Raw genomic sequence first — 23,150 nt, 5'->3', positions numbered from 1 at the left:
ACAAATTTTTTTGTTGTTTTAAAGCAAGTAAACTGCTGCAGGCTTTTTTGTGGACCTGACTGAATCTTATCTGATCTGAATTGCTTTATTTCATTTTCTTCTTCCTTTACTTTTCTATCAGTTGTGGTTTGTCCCCAAGATTTTATCTTCACCTTTGTCCAGTTTGCTTTTCTCTTTCAAGACTGTTTCCACATGTATCCATATACCTTGTGCTATTCTATCTAAATCCTCACCAAGGAGGGAGAAGAAAACCCAAACCAAAATGTTACAAAGAGCTGTTGTGCTGTGTGTTTTTTCTGCAAACTGTTGTTGTCCTAGACTATTGTTTCTGTGTTGCCTATTTAGATGTCAGTGTGGGCAATCCATGGATAGGAAACCATTCTTGCTAAAGGTGAATATATCAGACTTCCTCAGAATAGGTGAATTTTTGGGCAACAAATGTGATTATTAATTCCATGTAAGGAATTTGTATATTTCTTAGTACCGACTATGCTCTGTATATTCAGCAAAAAAAGGAGCTAAAATTACACTATTTTTATAGGGCTTCAGGCTTCATTGTTGAAACAAGCTCTAAAATTCAAATTCCAAGTAAGAAAATCTTGACTTGCAAGTAAGCCTAAAGCTTTGCTTGTGACACACCTTTTGTGCTACTTGTCCTTTACAAAAAAAACCAAAAAAAAAACACTGCAAAAAAATGACATAATCAGATATGTAGGCATTCCCTTTGTACTGACAGTATACCTAAGATGCAACAGGATGTGATGACTCTGTGCTCCTAAGGTGTAGCTGGAAAGGGTAGGGAATGAAAAACTACTACAAAACTTTCAGCTAAGTTAGAGCATTTATAAAGGCATCCTTAACTCTCCCTAAGGCTGGGTTTTAAAATATTCTCCTATCTTGAAATATTTTAAAATATTCTCCTATCTTGAAAGAAGTCCATTTCTGCTTTCAGAATGTGTCATTGTTACTTGCTATGGCTGAGTTGACCTAAGGATTGGTAGGAGAATTAAGCTGTAAGTCTTCTGAGGCAGCAATTCTTTGTTTGAATCTGCACTATATAAACATCAATATGGGTGGCAGCCCATAAATGAGATCTAGGCATGCTGCTATATATGTATGATACAAGTGTTGGATGAGTGTTCTGCATTGTTCAGTCTTTTTCTGTTCTGAAATGGTATATTCTTCATTGGTCATGCCTTCAAAGTTTCATCTATAGGGAACTGTACTCTGTAGTGATAAGCTCTTTTTTAAAATTTTTTTAAACCTGGATGTTAACAGTGTGATAGCAGCCATTATGTAGCTGGGATGAGCTGTGCAAGAATGAGAAATGTGATTCATGTTTTAAATGAGTTAAATGTGATGCTTTCCATATGCAGGATATATATCCTTCTCTCTGAATAAGACACAGATCTCATGCGAGTCATGGGTTCTATGTTTTTTACAAAACATCTGTGAGTTCTGACCTTTCCATGCATATGAGCAAGTGTACTCACACACTGTGGAACAAACTTCACAGAGCATAGCAGAGTAAATCTTGGAATGCATGAGAAAAGCTAATGTAGCTGGAGGCCAGTGGCAACATGGGGTGATACAAAAGGCCAGACTAACTTCCCCAGGCACTGAGTTGTTTTAGCTAGTCCAACTGCAATGGAGGTGTTGTCAGGGTTTCTCAATTTTCTGAGTTATGCAGCTGCTGTTCCTAAAGTAATTCAAGTGCAAGAATGGTATGAAAGCAAAGCACAGGGGCTGTTCCAAACTGTTTTATGTTAAAGTCATACCTAGCACAGGCTGCGTCTGCAGTGCATGCACTATTGTCTAATCCATGAAACAGACCTGTGAGTGCTGACTGTCAGCGTGAGGGACACAGAATGAAACAGCATCATTATACATTAGCAAATTCCATAAGTGTCAAAGGTGTTTATCTGGTCCGACCCTGGTTTAAATTGGACTATTGCCTTGCTTGTCTCCTGGCTACTAAGGGCTGCATTTTTCCTCTTGCCCAAGAGCGTGCATTCTTTCTCTTTAATGCCTTCCCTGTATTACTGGTTTTTCTTTGTTAAAGCTCTCTCAAACTTTGTTCACTTCTGTTTCTGCTCTCCCCTCACTTCTTTGTAATCAAGCCCAACCACCTCTTTGACAGCCACCCTTCGTGCTTCTATTTGTAGCACTTTACCTGTTCCTGTATCTGGTGGTCATGATTGCCCACTAAATTATTTCCTGATATTGTCCTCTCCCCTCCTCCACCCTCTTCTCCCCCGCCACTGTGAAGCCTCCAGTGTGGGTCTGTTGAAGGGAAACTGCTACCATTCTTCCAGTTTAAAAAGAATGAATGGAGAAAAATCACGCTAAACAGCCCAAATGTCTTGAGATGGCATCTCCCTCAGATTTGCAGCAAACTCCCTGGAAGCAGGAAGCGTATTTTATAGTGTATAGAAAAAGTTGCTGATTGCTAAATGCTTCAGGCTGGATCACAGCTCCATCACAATTGCATTAAGATGGTCAGAGTCCTGACTTGCTGTATCTGCAATGAGTTAGATGACAGAGAGAGCTTTTTCTGTCATTCTGAGAAGAATGGTTTCAGCATGTCTCTATCAAAGTTTGGCTAATGTGCTGGAGATGTAGCACAGCTGCAGAATATTTTTGCTTGCATGCTACAAGAATGCTTTTTCAATTTATTTGCACCTTGCAAGTTGAATTTAACAAAAATTCCATCATTCATTTTTTTTGTTGAAGTCCAAGTAGGTGATGCAAGATAAGAGCCTAGTGCCAGGAAAATCACTAAATTTATGGAATAAATCTGTTGAGCTGCAGGCTTCTGAGGGTCATCAGCTTGATCGTGAAGAGGCTGAAGAAGGGCTGTAACTGCTTTTCTAGAAGCTACATTCAAAAATAGACCCAAAATTATTTTGTTGTTATAACTGTCTGTGATATGAAAGAGGTTGCAAACTTACATGCTGTGGACCTTCACATGGTGAGAACCATAGAGTTGCTGAGGACAGTTGTATAGCCCACTAAAAATCTTGCCAATATTGCTATGACAGGAGTCACTAGATGGCAATATTACCTGTACTCTTAGAAATCCAAGCATATGGGCATTGTCCAGCCCTTGGAAAAGGTGTGCCTTGCTCTGTAGAGGTTTTCTGTAGTGGGAGCTCAGGACAGTCATAGGGGCTTTCCAACCCTTTCTGAATGGGGAGATTACTTGAATGTTGGTAACTGCATTCAGAGTGTCCAACAAGCCACTCTAATGGTGTACCCACCAATTTCTTTTCACATAACTGTGCCAGAAGCACAGAGTGATTTAGTGTGTATGTGTCCTACTCAGCTGCGCCTGCTGCCAGCGGCGAAGTTGTAGTGGGGGGCAGATGGGAGGTAGCAGTCAACTGGAGGTGTTTCTGTAGCCCCACTCACCTCAATCTGCCAGCAAATATGAGTTAAGACCCCTTTTAATCTTTTCACTGGAGGCTGTACTGCCAGGGCTTCACATCTGCTACTACTCAGAGAAGCTGAGAGTATCCCTCTTCATTCAGGGCTTGGCAGGTTTTGCATATGGTTCTGATTTTGTGTGAAGTTGATTTTAGGTATGTGCCATAGAGGTTGTGCTAATCTACCAAAAAAATTGTGTAGGATTTCAGTTTAGGGCTTTAGTACCTCTGTGAGAAGTATGGTTAAGAATAATGCTCTATATTTAGCTGTTTGCAGGTGACTGAGAAACTGTCTAGGTAAGGCATGTGATACTAATAACTGTGGGTGCTGGACTTGGCTCATTTTGTTAAAATTTTCTTGTTGGAAATCTGCAGCCATGCTTTACTTGGCTTTTCACTTGGCTTCTTTTTTGAATTCAAATTTTCATTGATAAATTTATGCCTAGTTCACACAGGTTGTCTGGAAATCACAGAACTGTCAAAGTATGCAAAAAGTCTGCCTTTCTGCCCTTTTTGCTGCAGATGTTGTTTCTATTATTAACTGTTTTGACTAAAAAAAAATTCACTGAAAATAGTCTTAGGGGGACCCCAACTCAGAAAAGTCACAATGCAGTTGGGACTGCATTAATTTCTTCTTAATTTACATGTGAATGCAAAACAATAAGTAATAACATCATTGCTACAATAAAGAATATTATTTGGAATAGATTAATAGTTTTCCTTCTCTCCATATTGTTCAAAGTTTCCTACTGTGATGAGGACATTGTATTTTTTTTCTTGCAGCCACATATCCTATCAGGAAAGCCCATCCCAGGCTCACATGTGGGATATCCTTTTCTCAACTCTATAGTCAGTAGAGTAAGTCTGAGAAACATTGATTTTTCCTTACCTGCATAGTATTTTCTATTTGTGAACTAATTCTTGAAGAAAATTCAAAAGCCTATTGTAAATAACACACCCTTGAAATGGGAAATACTGTTAGGAACAGCTTCATCTTGCAAATAAACAGTAGAAATACAGACATTTATTTTTTACCCCCACTAAGGAGAAAATAATTCACACAACCCCTTTGGAGGTCATTGCATTCCCTCTTATCATCCTGAAAAAAACAAAAAAGAGACTTGTGGGATATGACCTATTGAGCAACAGTATAGATTGCTAGTCACACAGCTGTGCTACCAATCTATCCTCCCCCCATCAGTCCCATAACCTCCTACATTGGTGCTCATCTCCCTGGATGGATTTCATACATAGACATTTAGGTATAACGTCTTAGAGGGTTCAGTGTAATATTCTACTAGTAAAGATTGTTCAAAGAAGGACAACAGCGGATGGAGAAGACATCTGTCTATCAATTGGAATTATTTCTCTAGCAAGTACTAGCACAAGAAAGAGTGGAAATCTGATAAATCTTTCTTCTGAAGCTCTGAACACTCACTTGAAATACTAAAATTGTATTCACTAGCAACAGCACCTATATGGGCTACTTGCCCTATACTTACTAAGCTGCTGGATCCAAGTGGTGTTACTGAAAGCCCAGGCTGAGAACTGCCAGGCCAACTTGCTTTGCAGAGCCACCAGGGTTTTTCCTGACTCTTATTTGCCCTTGGTGAGGGTCTCTGGTGAGCACTATGCTGCTGCTCCTCATATCAAGTGAGGAAATTGAAATATACTTGAATTAGAAACAGATGACTGGAATTTAGAGATGAGTTAAAACTGCTATAAGCAAAGGGCAAGAGTGATATAATTAGTCTGTCTTGAGACTGGTTTGCTTATGTTACTTATTAGAATCCTTTCTTATAGCTTTAAAAAGTAACCAAAGAGAAATGCAATCAGTGAAGATACAAACAGAACTCTTGGATCTGAGCTCTGCAGTTCACTTTTAGATCCAAAATGTCCCAAAGAAAAATACCAGAGCCTGATTCTCTGCTGGTCCAGATCTTGCACAAGTATGATTTCAGTGGAATCAGTAAGACAGTTTCAAACTGAGATGGGAAGTAATAGATGACATTGGAATTATTCCCTCTCTGCCTGCAGAAAATTTGGCTAGGCCTCTTGATTGATAATGAGAAAATTAAAATATGTAATAGAATCTATCTCCTTAATTTTGTACAAGTTTGAGTCGCTATTTAGTCTACCGGACTTGTATCCATCTGTTTTACAAGCTTGAATTTGATGATGAACTTTGTCTCTGCAGTGATCTCTTAGCTATCAGCATCCTTAAAACGGGTATTAAAATGAAACCTCCCAAGGAGGAAAGTGGTCCCCATTACTTTTTGGATGCTTTGTCCAGCGCTGGCTATGCTCCCAGGAGTGTGGCGATGTTGACATCCACTGCACTGATGTGTTGGTTGATGTAACACTGCTGAATGACTCGGAGAGCCTTGGTTTTCCAAAGACATAAAGCAACTGAAAACAAAAAAGTGAAACAAATCCAGTAACAGATTAGTTCAGATGCTGAAGACAGACGAGGCTTTCTGTACATAACGCTTGGTTCTCACCTCGTCCTTCAGAGCCCTTAGCTGTTAGCTGAGACTCTCTGTCTTAAGTACTATGAATGGGTGCACTAAAGCCTCTGATCAAATGAATACAGAACTGCAGATAATTAATTCCTGTTACAGCTGCAGGAGTTGAAGAATAACTTGTGCCAAAGTACAGCAGAAGGGCAGAACAGTTTAATTGATGCAAACAGCAGAACGTTCGGTACGTTCATGCTGCTTGTCTCAGAAAAGCCTAGGTGAAAGGGGTGATGGAAACGCCCACTTTAGTGCCACAGACTCATCTTGTTTGGGCAACATCAGTCTAAGGTAATGGAGGGAGCTCTGACCTCAGAAGTGGCTATGATGGAAGCAGTCAAATTATTTTGCGTGCGAGATGTGAGATTATCAGAGAATTTTGACAAAATTCATGGAAGCTTGTATTTTCAGGACTAGCACCTTTTTTTGCTGTACAGTGATCTGTGCAGCTGACCTTCATCTGGAGCTCCATAATACTCTATAATTGTAATGGATTATCAGAACTAGAAATATAAAATTATTAATTTCAAGTATTCTTTTTTTTCCTGAAATGTGAGTTTGTTGATTTTCCTGTGTTTCATGGGAACATAAAGGTTGTAAGCATTTTTTTTTCCCCACTGGGGAAAACGTATTCTCTTCCATCCTTTGAGATGTCTTAATTTAGACCTTAAATGCTAGAAAATATTTTAAATGCCTTACTGTTTTTATGAACAATACATGCATTTAGCAGTGAAATCTATTTTTACATCTATAAGTTAACTTTATTCAGATCTTTCTAGAAAGTTCCAAACTCTAGCCTATCACATGGGATGTCTTTTGTTTCTCTGCTTATGAAACCAATTCTGATTTCTGACCCCCTTTCCATATAAAAAAGGACTGTAGAGCATCTAGTCTGCTGATTTTGATGTTTCTTTGCTCTAGGAGGCATGTGTGGCTACATGGGGGAAGAAAAGAAGAGTTGCTTTTCCCATTAAAGGTATAGGGTGTTTTTGGTAGTAAGTTTAAAGCTTGTTGGCACTAATGCACAGTGAACAGTCACAGTATCAACCTGCCTGGATAAAAGGCATTTGGCTGGCTGTTGTGCAGCACTGTTCAGTGGGATTGCTTGTTTTTCTGCCTTTCTGTCTACTCTCCACCCCATTCAGCCGCAGAAGCTGCCAGGTTATCCTGACCCAAGTGCAGCTTAGACTCCCTATTGGTGAAGGCTGGGGGTCACTATATTTTTCCTTTATTTTGCTCTGTGCCCAGACTGGCGTGCCAGGCAGCTGGTGAGGCCTGACACAGCTGAACTCGCACTGCCCTCTCTTAAGTAAATGCTTGAGGCATTGTCAGCTTTAGGACAGATTTAAGTGTGTGTTGCGCTAATTAAGTTGTGCAAAAGGAAAAACGCTGAAGATCTGCATGTCTGGCTATTATGATTTTCCAAGTAATTACTAATGTTTGACATGCAGGAACTGCCAGTTTTTGAATTGCTGTTTTGTTATTGTTAAATTATAGTAAGAAATTACTTTGTCTCCATAACATTCTCTAAAATTGAAAGTACAATTAACAAAAAATCAAATTTTCCAGTTTGTTGCAAAGAAGCATCTGCAAAACTACTCCAGAGGACATGATGATAACCACAGTCTGCAGCTGTTGTGTTTCTCAGATCTGCGGTCAATGTTGATTTCAGTTTTGTACTTCATGTAGGAATTCAACTTGTATTTATAAAGTGCTGTATCCACTCTTTGAACAGGGGATGGGTTTGACAGTTTAGAAATAAATATTGTATAGAAATAGAAATAAATATTGTTATAAATTAGGTCATTTACTGAACAATTCTTAATCAGAAATTTCATCACCATTCACTACTTTTTGGAGAGCACAGAATCTCCAAATCAGAATAGCAGTTAAAATCATATTTTACCATTGTTAAAATTAATTTAAGAACTTAGGGGCAGGCTGTGTTTGAAGAAACATTTTTAGAAGAAAGGATGACTTGTTACCATTACTTGTCAGACTGGAACGTGTCGGCAGGGTGTTTTCCACCTGAGAAATTACCCTCTTCAGAGTTTCATGAGGCCTTTTGTAATGGTGGAGTTCAGACATAAGGATCTTGGAACAAAGACAGCTTTAACTCAAGATTGTACAATTAGGACTCTGGGTTTGTAGCATTACTAATGATGATTACAGTGTTACAGTTTATCATGGAAGGGCACCCAGTGATTATTTGGCTCCTTTTGAGAATTTCAATCCTTATGCATAGCTTTCCACTAGGAAACATCTGTTCCTGAGTGGTCTGACTTTGAACCTCAACTTCCTATCACATCCAATGCAAAGATGTCTCCTGCTGCTGCTTATTAAAGAAGAAAAAAAAAAAAAAAAGAGAAAAGTGTGCTTGGTTAATAGTGCCATGCTTTGGGGATTTCACTTGTCATCTATGGGGTCACGAAAGAAAAACTTCCCCACAGTAAGTCATAATTTGATGTGTGTGTTTTGGGTTCTCTGGTCTTTCTCCAGAGCACAGGAGACTAAATCCCTTTTTACTGTGGTTAGGCAGGGTACATTCTTTGGGCAGCATTACATTCTCAGGGATCTGGTTCATGTTTTTTTGTAGACATGTTTAGGGCTAAGACTGCTGGCTTTTAGGTCAAATCTCTTTTGATTGTCATAGTCTATTGGATTTTTTTTTCTTCTTCTAGGTAGATTCACTGGACTATTAATTCTTTGAATAGGCAGAAGGCTGTTTCAGTTCCGACTGAGATAAAATAGGTGTCTCTGCAATTAAACTACAAATCTAATCTGATGTTGCAAACTAATAAAATACTTTGCTACAACATGTGTATACTGGATTCTCCTAAGTCTGATTGCTCTTATTCTTTCTGCAAAAATGTTACGAAAATGTCCTTGCTATTTCTAATCTGGCTGGCAACAATATGCAATCTTGCTTCAAGTTTCCAAGCATCTCCCTTAACATGTGCCAAAAGGTCCAAAAGCTGCATTTAAAGCTGTGATTAAAAGCTTTCATTAGACTTGAGAAAAACTTCTTCCCCAAAGAAATTTCATTATGATTTTATGGAAACATCAGCTACAACATAATAGATAAGGAAAAACACAGAATTCCACTGCAAAGGTGATGTTGTAGTGTAGTTGAAAGGACCTGATAGCAAAAAGCTAGATTTGATGGTTTTATGAGTCTTTGTATACTTCTGTTCCTCTACAAGAAGCCTTTCCTGTCAAAAATTCAGTGAACTTTGCTACCCTCTCTTAGACTATAGCTATATGACAGGCTACACAACATCTATTTGAACTCCTCTGAATTGGAAGGTATCTTCAGTATAAAGCTTAAAAGTGGTCTAATTTAAATGGGCACTAAAATGAAGTTGATGCCTAAAGTCTAATCAAAGTTACTGTCATGAATCCTTTACAGGAAACTGATTTATTTGTATGGGGATATTTGAAAGGGGTTTTAAAAGATGTAAGAGAAATAACTGCATTGAAGTACAATTAAATTTGTATCATGCAGCCTGATGCATAAAATTTGAAGATTAGAGGCAAAAATGGATTCTTTCAACTTTGTGATTAGAAGTGGAGTCCTTATTTTTTTCTGTTTAATACAAGCAGTAAAGAACAGCTGCTGCTCCAATAAATCAGAGCTCCATCAAGAACTGAGAAGATGAATATACTGTACTACAGGAATGCAGGACAAGAAAACAAGAAGAATAGGAATTGTTTGCCTTTTACTCAGAACCACAATGGTGGTGGGAATGGAGCAGAATAAAGGAGGGGTGGAGCAGAAGAGACTCAGAGAAGAAAGACCCTGAAACTGGAGTGCAAAGCCTTTGCAGTATTCAGTGTAGATGGACTGCAGAAAAACAAAACTTGCACATGTATTCTTGCTTTTATCTCTTTCCTGAGTGGTGGATGTCAGGGACTTTTTTCCTCTGTGTTGTCTTCACACCTGAGGGAATTTTGCCTCCTGCTAGCTGGGAGTAATAATATAAATAATGATAAGGGCTGTGTGAGCATGTGCATGTAACACACACCTGTGACAGACCCCAGTGGTCATTGCATTCTTTCAAAGCTCAGAGTGACAAAATTTCCCTCTGCGTGTAATTGTTACTCTTTTTTTTTTGTTTTGCTAATGACATGGAGTGTAGAGGAGGTTATGTTACTCATACTGCCACCCTGTTCTCTGAGCATACTTAACCTGGCGGTCACTCCAGGTGTGTGAGTTGAGTAGCGATATGGTTTACTGCTCTGAATGCAATTGCTAGTATTCAAGTTCCTAACACTTTGTTGGAGGCCTTCAGAGATTAATGGCTAAACACAAACCTACTCATGCTTGTACAACAAAAAATGCTCTCTAAATTCTATGTAATATCAACCCTGGAAGGCAGAAGGACTGAAAATTGCTAATTCTCCAGTCAGTAATAGTATTTTTTTAGTAATTTCTTTATAGGCTTTATGAACAATATTTGAATATTACTTTGTTTACAGGTCATTCTGGATTTAAGGTGGCTGCTCATGTCTTTGCCATACTACACCCCACGCAGGTCTATGTATCTGCAGGGGGTTGTATAAAATGTATATTGGAAGAGAGATTGGCTCTGTAATTTTACTGTCTAGGAGCTTCTGTGTAAGTACTTACATGAGAAATGGCAGTATCTCTTGTTTTCTAAGCATAATAAATAAAACAATGAAAGAGTATTTCTCATTTTATATCCTTTTTTTTTTTCTGGAGACAGGAAGAATCTCCAAGATTTGTTCAAAATTTGTCTTATATAGTTAAAAGGTTAGATTTCAATGCAATTGTAGCACGTGGAGTTGTGGCTCCCTTATGTTTTGAAGTTTACATTTGCAAACATTTGTTTTCAAACAACCACCATTCATGTTTCATGCTTCTTCAGTGCAAATTTTGTTCTGCTATCAGCCTGTCATTGTTGCTACAGTAATATCTCATGGATTACTGTGAGTGCTTCAGGAGTCTGTCAGCTAGGAGATCAAAGTCTATTTTGAAAGCCACTACTCTCACCCCTCCAGACTGGTGAGTAATCTGTACAGTCGTTATAGAAGAAGGGTGACTGTAATAGAGGAGGTGTAAGACACAGCTCACTGGGCTATGGTCAATACCAGAGCTGCTTGCAATGTATGTTTGAGTTGTCTAAGTTGATTGTCTGCTACGTAGTATAGTAGGGTTCAAAGATTTTGCCCCAAGATATAGTTCTTGATGTGTGTACACCTCGTACATTGCTCTGCTTTGCTTTGTGCTCAAACCTATGGCATACCACATTGCTTGGGACCTTATGGTGAAATAGAGAAAGACAAAGATTGTGAGTACCTTTCATTCTTGTTGACTATGTTAGTCCCAAATGGCTAAACCTCTTTGTCTTTGCAGTAGAGATCAAATTCAGGAGGGGCCTTTACTTAAGGAAAATAAGTAATCTTAAGTAATTGAGCTGGACCCTGAATTTCGTGAGAGACAACTCTTGTTTTGGTTTGTAGGCCTGTGCTAGAATTGAAAAGCCTCTTGGCACAGCATAGAGCTAAATAACAGCTTTGAGATTTGGCCCCTAGGAATTTCCTGTTTAAAAAATGCTGGGCTCGGCCATGAACTTCGTATATGCAGCGCACACAACGCCAGATGCGTGTTCTCTCTTTTGGAAAGCTAAGGGAACTGAAGGCACTCCTGGATTTTAGCAGGATTGCAGAAGCTCTGACAGCTGATAGATACCAATGTTGTATCCGTAACTCATGAGCTGCCATAATAACATATATAGTAATGCATAGCAATCAAGTAAGATCTATAGCTTTACTTAAGATATCTAGAGCTTAAGTAGAATGCAGTGTACAAAACTTTTTTTATATTTTCTGCTTTATTTCATACTTACATAACTTTTAGTATGTGGAACAACAAAGCATGATTTAAAATTTTAATTTGGAGAAAAGTATGTAAGGTTTCCATAGTTCTTTGAAATAAAGTAAAAAGAGTACTTGACTGCAGGATGATCTCCCTAAAACTGGTTCACCCTAAGTTGTTGCAGAAGCTGCTTCAGGATCATCACCTGAGCATCTGTTCTTAAAACAAAGCTTTGATTTGATTACAAACAATGCCTCAGACATTTAAAACCACATCTGGTATTGTCCTGAATCCAACAAATATTTAAGGAGACTTTAAAAAAATCCCAGCAAAACACAAAAATCAACAAAAACACCAAGGAGAAACTGTAACTGAGTTGGATGATTCAGCCCCTGAGACAGGAGGAGCTAATGACCAAAGAGTCAGCGTAGAGAATTTGGGAAGGATTTGGAATGCTTCTCTTTTGACGTCCTTGCAAATGCCCAAATGTAGAACCTCACAACCTTTCCATTCAATTTAGAGATATCACATAGATAAAGTTCTGTACAAATATATGGCAGATGCTGTTTTGCACCAGCACAGTACAATCTAGGATAGGACAGCTGCTTCTGTTGAATTAGTCTAGGTTCCTTGGTAAGGGGGTGTTAAGGCTTCAGCTGAGCAGCTTCTCTGTTGGCCTGGTTCACATTTTTAGTAGTAGTGGCTTTTTTTATTCCTAACCAGTTTTGTGTCTGTCTCATAATTATTTCCCCAATCTCTTTAGGAGAATATTAGTGGGCTCAAGTAAGATTTCACAAAACCCAGTGTTTGTGTGTGGGTACAGAAGATGCACATGCTATGATTTCCTTAGGGATACATCCTGTTTATCAGCAGAATAATTTAAATTAACATTTCTTTGTTTCTTCTTGGCAAGTCTGTGCCAATATTTCTTATCCCATCACACACTTTTGGATTGTGGTACCTCCTGGAGTTTTGAGCAAGTTTCCAAGTGGTCCACAGCTGGACTCCTACCTGAGCAAGTGAAAATATAACATTTGGAAATGATCTGATATGTATGGTTATATTACTTAGAGGGCTTCCGATGGCCTTTTTAGTTCAAGACTTGAGACATGACTCTCATATATCTGCTTACAAATTGTTTCATGACCTGCATGATACACAGATCCTAACATCTGCTTACAAATTGTTTCATGACCTACATGACACACAGATCCTAAGAGGCCATAGTCCCTCATGTCATTCAGTGCTGTCACATTTCTACTTCCTGGATTCCTTTTCTCACCTGGAGGCTTTGTACTCTTTGCTCTCTTTGGAAGACTGAAATCGCTGAAACTTTCTCAATAAAACTACATCAGTCCCTGCTGACTATAATTAATCTTATCTAAATAGTTTTAAGGTGTTCTGGCTGATATTTCTCCTCCCCTTAAGTATCATAAACGTTTTAAACATATTTTCACTGTTAACCCTTTGTGGTAGGAGGAGGAAAGCTTAATCTTTGTTGGACTGTAGCAATAGTGGGATCAGTTGTAGCTGTGATAGACAACAGGTGTAATTTCCTACTGGCTGGAGGTGTTTCAGGACTGTCAATCCCCTCTACAGGTGATCATCTTGTTCAGCATCTCTTCTTTTTCAGCAGTTCTTCTTGACTAACTTGGATGGTTTTTTGCTTCACTTTTGTCTCAGTTGCCATCTTTGATACTAATTTATTCTGATGTGCTCTACAGTGGACATTGAGATCTAATTGAGGATTTTGGATCTCACTAGACACCAGTCATATTTATGCACAGGGCTGAGGATGAGGTCCCTTACTTTTGAGTCAGACAGCCTTGAAAACTACACAACTATTGAACTAAAAATTCTTCATACTATGTTTGTATTTATGCTGGCAAAACCTCATGACCATTAAAAAATAAGGAAGAAAAAAATTAGTTTTACCCAACTACAGGATGATAAAGCACTCTTATTTATTTAACAAATAATCACTTTGGGCTAGACTGGGTTTACTTTTCCTGACAGTATCTTCACCCAAAGTTTTACTGAGGCTTTGTCCATATTTTCAAGCTTTGCCAACACTGGAGAGGCCGACAGCTGTAAAAAAAAAATAACAAAAACACCAATAAAAAAAAATTTTAAAATAAAAAAAAAATCCAGGAAGTCCTTTGGGTAAATTTAGATTACTCTACTTATCATCAAATACATTAGTATGGACTGAAAACATAAGAAGTGAGAAACTTTTAAAAGTGTGTCTAAATGGGTCAGTTTCTCAATCCTCTTGAATTATGATAAATAAAGGAGGCCTAGGGAATTAAAGAAGGAAATTGAGGAAAAATAGAAAAGGACAGAAAAAATGAAGGATAAATTAAAATGGAAATGAAAAAATATTAAAGGTTGAAAAAAATTGATGGCTGTGAAAGGTCCACATAAGTATTTTATACATCCTTCACTGTGAATGAAAAATTCATTGAGTACTGCATCCTCCTCCAGAGCTGCATGCTAGTTAAGTATTATAACTTGTCTCAGGTTTCTCCTCCTTCACCTCACAAGAAAAAAGCAGTAAAACACAGCTTTAGTGTGACTGTGAATAAAATATTGGCTTTTGTTCTTTTTGTCCTGTCCAAATTTTAGCAATGTGAGACCTCTGTGCTGTGAATGTCAGGCATGGGCAGCTGAGTCATACAGAATAAAATGGAAGTACAGCTGACCTGCCATTGTTAGCGTGTCCTATCATAGCTGGTTTTGCTGCCCATACAAGAGTTTTTTCTTTGCAACAACTATTCCTCTCTACGTCTGTCCCCTTGATTGTGTTGAAAACTGGTCCCTGCCTGTAAACTACCTAAAATTCACGGTAGAGAAAACTACACATAGACTAAAAAGATACTTGCAGATCCTAAAAGGTACCACATGTCCAACTTCTACTTACGTAAATTTCACTGAGGCTGGAGAAGAAGCGTCAGTGAATGCTGAACTGGCATCATTCTACAACTGAATGATCATGAGAGGCTGTGATGTGATGCAATATATGTAATTTATGTGCAGCTGGCAGGGAGGAGTTGAGGAAGACTGCAGGTAGGCAGCCTGAATCCAAATGTTGCTTTTTCTTGTGTGCCGTTCATCATGTGGCAGTGCCTGTAAAATATTGGGTAGGGAGAAAACTGCCACCCTGAGAGGAACAGAGCATTATAGAGAAACGTGATTCATGCTATTGCTAGCCAATATTATTTGGTTTGTATTTCCTTGCACTAACAAGTGGAGATTTGGTTCAAAATGCAAAAAGTGCTGTGATGGATTAGGATGTGATGTTATATAAGAATTTTTAGAATGATATTTGCAAGCTAACAATCTTACTTTTGAGGCACAACATTGCAGGTGCTTTGCAACAAAAGGATAATGGATATAAACTGTTGACTAAGTTTCTAGAACCTTTTGCTGTTGTTGTTCACTCTTTGTAAACTATTTAATTCCCTTCCACCTGCCTTTTCCTAAGACCTTATGGGTGCAATGGTGTAAAATTAGCTGCTGAAGCTTTGGAAGGAAGCTCCAGGAAACAGATGATGTGCTTTCAGGCTAGACTGTCAAAACACTTCCCCAGCAGATCAGATTTATTCTGTATTGGATATTCAAAAGGGAAATAGTAAATTATGTTGCTATGTCCCTTGGCTGAGGAACAAACCAATTTGAATTGAATGCATGATGCTGGAACAGGGAATCCAGTATTTCTCTGGGGTGGGCTGTGGCTGAAGTTGTTCACTTTGTCCTAGATTCTGGAGTGAGTGTCCAGAGAGATGATTTCACGTAGCTCTATAATGAATGACATTTGGAAGAAGCTCCTTCAGGAATACTAAAAATATCTTGCTCTACTTAAGTCTTTTTTTTTTTTTTCCTGTTTTAAGCAGGTCAGATGACTTGACAGGAAGAATTTTTTGAAAATAAGAAAATAAAATGGAGGTGTGCGTCCTTGCATCTATATCAGGGGTAGAGGAAATTACTGTCAAGAAAAATTCCTCGACTTTTTACTGTAATGGTATCTTCGGGACTTGATTTACAGTAGCCTTTGTCCTATCCTCAAGTAGGCATATAAAGACAAGGTTCTTCTGTCTTGTCTTTTTCCAGGCATCACTAACATCCATACTCATTTACAATGTATTTCCCTTCCATGCACAGCAGCAGAGTGTGGTTGCACTGACTGAACTATGGCATCGTTATCAGGAAAAGGGTGGGGGTCATGCTCTCCCTGACCTTACACCTCTCAGTGCAAGAGGCTGCTGTAACTACAAATTCTAGTCAGATTTCAGAGTTCTTATGGAAAGAAAGAATTTATTCCTCCTGTGAAAGAACAGATGGTGTATGAATACTGACATACAGGTCACAGTGGACCCTCTTAGGCCCTGCACAAGAGGTCAGACTGTATGTGAACATTGTCATAAAGTTTGCTGCAAGAGACAGGTACAGGTGTGACTTAAAGGAAGTGGTAGCCTGGTTTGAAGTAAGGATAACCAAGAGGATTATTGGAAAAATTTGGAGGCCTATACATCTATCCTCTCAGAATGGGAATTTATCTCTACTCTTTTAATATTGATTTTAAAAATTGAAATATCTCAGTTGTTTTGTATTTACACTTTCTTTCTATGTATGTCCTTTGACTTAGAAATATGCAAACTGGTTTTCCTTTGATAAGAATCCTCAAGATGTTTTTTATAAAAATCAGTTTCTTGATTTTTATGCTGTGTCTGAAAACACATTCATAGGTTTTGAAGACAGAGAGGACTGTTGAGATCATCTAATCAGATCACTTATGTAAGACTTCCTAGAATTATTTCTGTTTGGGACTAGAGGAAATCTTTCAAAAACAATAAAGGCAAAAATAGTCCAGTTTTGATTTTAAGTAGAGATTTCCTTTATTAAAAATAAAAATAAGTCACTTTGATTTGTTGTGTTTCATTCAATCCATAGCATTTTAAGGCAGTTTGAGTTCATCTTATTTTAAAATTTTAAAATTATAAACTTGCAAACAAATTTGATGAGAAATAGGGTTAGGAGAGCCAATATTTGCTGTGTCTGTGTAACCTTTCATCAACTTTGGTTCTTCTCTCCTCCCTAGGTACTCCTAGTTAGCCCAGCTGAGCAAGGTACTACTGTGCTATGCTGATTCGGAAGAGTGTGTGTGTTGACTGCCATGACATGTGGACTTGCTGCTGCTGCTTTCTGCCTGCTTTTCCATAAGTAGAGAGCACTAAATGAAATCTCTTAGCCACAGTTTTTTTTACAAAACTTTGTCTAAACTTGAAAATGCCCAGCCAATTCCAAGATGAATGGGGAGGCATGCAGGAAGTAGGGGAACAGCCACATTGGCTAAGCCCCATTCCCTTCCATGTCTAAGTGACACATGGTAAAATCTTGAGAGCCGGAAGAGTGAAAGATGTAACACTTCTAATTATGGCTTTGAATTGACCCCACAGATTCAGATCTTCTCTATTTCTGCTTCATGAGGGCTGTAAACTTTGCAGCTAGCTCCCATTCATGGAGGGTGTAATCAGTGATTGTCTTTGGGAAGTTTGAAGTTGGATTATGCATATTGTGCTCCCTCTAATGCTGTCCATATCTTTCTCTGCCAATACAGCATGATTTTTGTCTCTGGGCTTTTTCATGGCAACTGGAATATTCCATCTCCCAAATTTGTTTTCAAAAGCCAAATCTGTAGTATCATTTAATTTAGTAAATCTAACATTAATTGAGAATTCAGTACCACATGGTCATGGTGGACACAGAATTTCAGATGTTAAGATGTTCTATGGCTTTTTGGATTTGCTGAGAACTATAATTGTAAGAGACATCAGACACTAACGAGTATGGAAACTGAGCTGCTGCTATGTTGGCAAGGGAGAAATTATTCCTCCAGGTCATGGGTGAAGTGATGAAGCAACAAACTGAAGGGAGTCAACAGCACACTGTCCATGGGCAATTACTTTTGGACTGTGGCTATAATGACTTTCCATATGTTACTGAAAAGACCTTCCATCTTTATTATAGACAGAACTAGCAATAACAGTAAGAATTAATCTCATTACTGAAGGTAGAGTCTATTTGAGCAGATATCAATATTCATTTAAATTCCTCTGTTGGAGATTTAAACTGGCACAGGCAACTGTTGCTGAGGTAATAAAAGCTTGCATTTCCCTTGTCCTAAGATGGCCAGCTGGTCTGTTGTGCTGCATGTGTACATGTGTACATGCTATTTTTACAGCACTGTCTATTGTTGCCAGTGGTGATGATCCAGAGCACTCCTGCCCAATGGCAACAGGTTTTAGGAACGCAAGCTATTTCATGATTCTTTGCCTTTTCACACACAGAAATAAAAGTAATAATAGCCTTGGCTGGCTTGTATAAGGGACCATTAAAATAATCAAATAGAAAACATTGAACTCACATGTTGGAAGCTTGATTATGAATGGAAATGTAATTAAAAATAGTTGCTGTCATATCCAAAATAGCAGAAGGCAAATTAATGTTTCTGTTTCTGCCATTTGATGTGACAGCATGTTTAAAGATCTGCCATTTAATCCAGTGACAGGGAGGACAGTCACATTAACAAAAAACAAGTACTATCATCCTCTTTCTGGCACTGACTTGAAAATCAGTTGCGAAATTGTCCCATGGCTTGAAAGGGAAGGTGATTGCATTGACTGTCTGTGAAGATGGTATTCTGAATTGGGTCCTCTATACATGCTATATATGTAATAAGATATGTGGAAGATGCATTATGTTCTGAAGCATATATGTAAACTTATTGCATTTTCAGAAATTTACATTAACTTGGGGAGGAACTGTTTATATGTTATAAATTTTAGATTCCAGCTTTCTTTAAAATTGAAGTAATCATTGAATTTCCTATATTGGTATGATGTCAAATTCAGAAGAATCACAAAAACTATAAAAAGGTTGTTTTTTTCAGTCTATGATCTAACCATGTTGACTGAAGACAGGTTCCTAATGTGTCAGCATGGCCCGCTGGATGCAGCTTGCAGTGTCGTAGCTCTTCACTGGCACTTGGAAAGAAATTGTCTGAATTTCCTTGCACCTCTGCTCTCGTGAGTCTTAGGTTAGTGACTGCTAGCATGCAGATGATGAAGAGGGCCACAAGATATTTCTACTTTTATCTTACCTGGTTCTTGACAAAATTAATACCTTTATATAGCTTAAGCAGCTCTGGATTTCTCTTTGAAACCTGTGACTAGTTAATTCACAAGAAATTCAGTCTTGGAAGCTTAGGTTTGACTTTCATGTTCTAATTAAAATACTAGTGTAGTTTAGGAAACTTTTCTTTTTCAGCACTAACCATAATGTTGCCTCTTTCCTGTCACGCACAGGCATTTGGGTTGTTTGGTTTTCAGATTCTGTTTGCCACATAGAAGCGTGGTGCACGCAGCTTGTTCCTAGCGGTACAAGGTGTGAATGAGCAGCTGAGAGCAGAGATGGATTAAGATTACTTAATAGTCTTTAATAATCAGTATTGTTGCTGAAAGTGTAACCACAAGCTCAAGTTCTTGTTGCTTCTGGTAACAAGTCCAGTTTTAGTGTCTCTAATTTCTCCTTGGGTGGTGACTGTGGGAGGGAAGGCTAAAAACAGCTTGAGTTTGCTGGAGCTATGACTCTGGTTTATATGACACCTTCATAATGAAGTGAGTGACACAGAAAATGAGATTCTTCCAGGCAGTGACAAACTCAATGAAAGAAGGACGTTTTCAATGATGCTCTGTTATAATAGTGTGCCCCTGTGCAGGGCTCTGGGGAGGTTTCTTTGGACCTTGGTTTTGTTGAAAATTTGCACAATCTGGATGATGACACATTCCAAGTTTGTAGGTAACAACCAAACTGAGGAATATCTAAAATTTGAAGAAAAATTGAAGAACCATTCTGAAGAAATAGGATGTATTTCTATATGAGTAAGTGCAGAGGAGGATGATGTGAATAGGCAGCAGTACTGATGCAGGACAGAGAACACTGAAGGTAGTTTAATAGAAAAGAGTTTGGTACAGTCATGGCTAAGCAGCTGAACAGGCATCAATTGGGTTGTGTGATTGCAAGGAGGATGAAGGCAGGTGCTTTGGAAGGTTCTAAAAGGTCACAGCTTTTCAAGCTGCATAAAATGAGCCTTCTGATCTCACATTATTCTCCTGGGTTTAAGTTTTTGTTGCAGGTAGAATCAGTTGGGTAGAAGAACTAAAATAGAGGTTTAAGGGATTGAAGAAACATCTGCATGGAATATTGAAATCAGATTTTCTTAACCTACATGAGAAAGGAAATAATAGATTTTGAAATATGTACCAAGCAGCTGCAAAGAAGTCAATTTGGTGACCATAGCCCTGGCAGGTAGGAGAGGAAGTTAAAGGGCATAAACTAGCCTAAGAAAGGCTTAGGTTGGTTCTACTGGTAAAGACAGATAGATAGATTCTTGGTAAAGAACTGGTAAAAATTGTCTGGGGAAGCTGCAAAGGACCTCCAGTAACAGAAATTCCAGTAGATTAGACAGCCATCAGGCAGGAAAGACAGGTAGAATTTGTCTTGCCTTGGGGCAACAGTAAGTTGGTGGAATAATCTCAATGGCTTTTTGAAGACTTTTGCAGGCTATTTTTTCTATTAATCTATAACCAGTTGCCCATCCTTGCTTCCTTATATGCATTTTGCTCTAGATATGATCTACTACCCTTTGCAAGTTACAGCTGATGTCTCCCAGGTATACTGACACACTGGCCATGGCCAGGAGCTGTGCTCACTGGCACCATTTTTCAGTAGAGGAAATCAGTGACATTACATAGAGGGAGAGGCAAGCAAAGTGTTAGTACAATGCTTTCTTTCAAGGCCAAATGGACAAAAAATTAGTTTGTTACTTAAATTGCTAATGAAAACATCATTTGGCTTTGAGTGTCAGCTTGAGTAAAATATCCACAAATACCTGTTTACTTTGTCATTTACATATTGCCTCTTTATAAAGCTAATAAGATATCAAGCCAACTGTAATCCTGTTTAAATTTGAAATAAGAGGTGTTAAACAGAGTGAGAATTTTCACAAATATTTGATTTCTGACATGGGCCAAACAAATTTAATTTATAGGATTGCCTGATCACTTTTATTTCGTTGTATAATACATTATGCCTTTGCTAAACATGTATTTGTGGGAGCTAGCTATGATTACCTCTGTGTGAAGACCTGATGCTAATTTGAATAAAAATGGGATGCAAGATGACATGCAGTATTGTTGCTGAACCTGGAGCTTTATTGATGCCAAGGCTGGTGTTCTCTGTGGTATTGTGTCCAGGAAAATGTGGGAAATGATGGAATGGCTAGACACAATAAAAATCAGTGCACATGTCCCGATTCTGTCTTGAAATGAAGAGGCACAAAATATCAGAAAGATTTGGGAATGAACTCCAAATAAAGCACCCGAACCTTTCACAAACCAAACTATGTCTCCTGAGCTTCTTCCAAATTCCCCACGTTTTCCATCTATGCAGAGCAAAGTTGTCTAGTTCTAGTGCCTGCAGCAAAATTCTGTCACTTTTTTCTGCAAAGCTTTGTATGCAGGATAGAGTCGCTCTACCTAACCATGAGTACAGCTGCCTGCGGTATTCCAGCCCATGAAGGCATCAAGTGCTGTAAGGGAAAAGGGTTTGTACTTAGACCCGGTGTTTGTGGTGGTGCATGTGCTGTGAGAGACAGTTTTCTGGAACACAGTTCCTCATTCATGAACTCTCACATAATGACCTTCTCATCTTTTGATGTCTTTTAAATAACTGCAGATTTAGAGGAAGAATGAAGGATACTTTACTCTTTTCAGATATGCTGTCTTTTCTTCCCTGCATCTAAAGTATTTACATTTAAGAGGAAAGACAGAATTGTATAGGCTGATTAAATAGCTTAGTATGTGTATCCTGAGCTTGCAAGCCATCACTGATCCCCCCAGCCTTACACTAGAAACCACAGGGTCTTTTCCAGAGTACAAATTTCAGATTTGTGGAAAACTGATACTCAATTTTCTTGTGGCTGCCAAATAATCAGAAGATATTTTCTAAGGCAAAGCCAACATTTAGCTAGTTTAATGAGTCTGAATGAGTAAATAAATCCATCTTTTTGAGCTGGCAGTATAGGACTACTTAGGAAATTGTTTGTGCTGATGCTGTTGAAATAGCAACGAGGCCTGATATGGCTGGTGCAAGAATCTGAAAATGTTTCAAGAGAAAACTGCTGTCACTAGACCTCAAAAGAAAATTATAGTTACCATGCTGACTTTATGAGGCATGTCAATGCAATGCAATGACAGCTGCAGGAGACTGAAACTGTAGTGAGGCTTTCCTCATTGCTTCAGATAGTCTTCTGACCCCTGAGCTGGAGTCTGTTTGCCCCTGTCTGTTGCAAGTTGGTGAAAATAAATTTTCCTAGCAGGGAACTATGGTTTTGAGTCCACAGTGTTAGTGTAGGAAGTGCTAGAGAACATGCTGTGTGCTTGGTGCAGTCTGAAGCCACGTGCTCTCTCGTGCCTTGCACTGAGCCAAAGCATATGGTGTGTGATCCCATTTCCATGGGAAATGGTCCTTGCAAATAGCCATAAAGTAGCACTGCAGTTTCATCCACACCAAAGCCATTAGAGTTGATGAATCTCTTCTAGAGGACAGCAATAAAGGACTGGATCCTTAGCCATCATAAGCAACTGAGAAGCTCTAAACAGAAGAAGAATCAGGTCTTGTAATACAGCTTTTCTTTTTTTTTTCTTCATAATTAGATATCATAAAACTTGCTATTGAACACAAATTCCATGGAGAATTGTAAGAGGCTCTGCCTCAGTGGTCACCCACCTCTCTGACCCTATGAACAGTGTATTTTTATACGATGAAAGACGCAAGACCTGTACCATCAGCAGGGAACCAGCAGTATTTGAAAAGTGAAAGACAGCAGGGCCTAAAGTCACTACAGAGTGTGTTCAGGTGCCCTGGAGTCGTAGCATGGCTGGGGAGTGGTGGCTGGGTCTCCTAAAGCCAGGTACTGAGGTTGTTCTCCAGCTTCTGCCTCAGGAAGGTGTTGGCTCTACACAGAGTCCCTGCTTGAACTCTTGGAAACTACAGTCTGTGCCTGCCTGTGTCATGATTTGCTGAAGTCTTAGTGAGCAGCCTTTCAGCTGACCATGATCCATGCATCTCTCCAACAGTTCTGTTCTTCCTCCACTTACTGCCTTCATCATACAAAAAATCTTATTTTCTCTTCTCATGCATGTGGATGAAATCTCTGTGGCAACTTGTCTTCAAACAGAGCAGTGTTTTTTGTCTAGTTATTTAGCTGATCCTGTTATCAATAGAAGATCTTATGGCTGTTGATCCTGG

General features: G+C 38.7%; 1 long non-coding RNA gene across 1 annotated transcript in view; it reads left to right on the top strand.

The window, feature by feature from the left end:
* LOC128804740 (uncharacterized) overlaps positions 1 to 23,150 on the top strand; it is a 106,622-nt gene that overhangs the window by 12,100 nt on the left and 71,372 nt on the right. The window lies entirely within an intron of this gene.

Source organism: Vidua macroura, chromosome 3 (genome assembly GCF_024509145.1).
Source record: "Vidua macroura isolate BioBank_ID:100142 chromosome 3, ASM2450914v1, whole genome shotgun sequence".
Lineage (NCBI taxonomy): Eukaryota > Metazoa > Chordata > Aves > Passeriformes > Viduidae > Vidua > Vidua macroura.
Note: the sequence above shows the minus strand (reverse complement) of the source record. Positions and strands in the feature narration are given on the sequence as shown.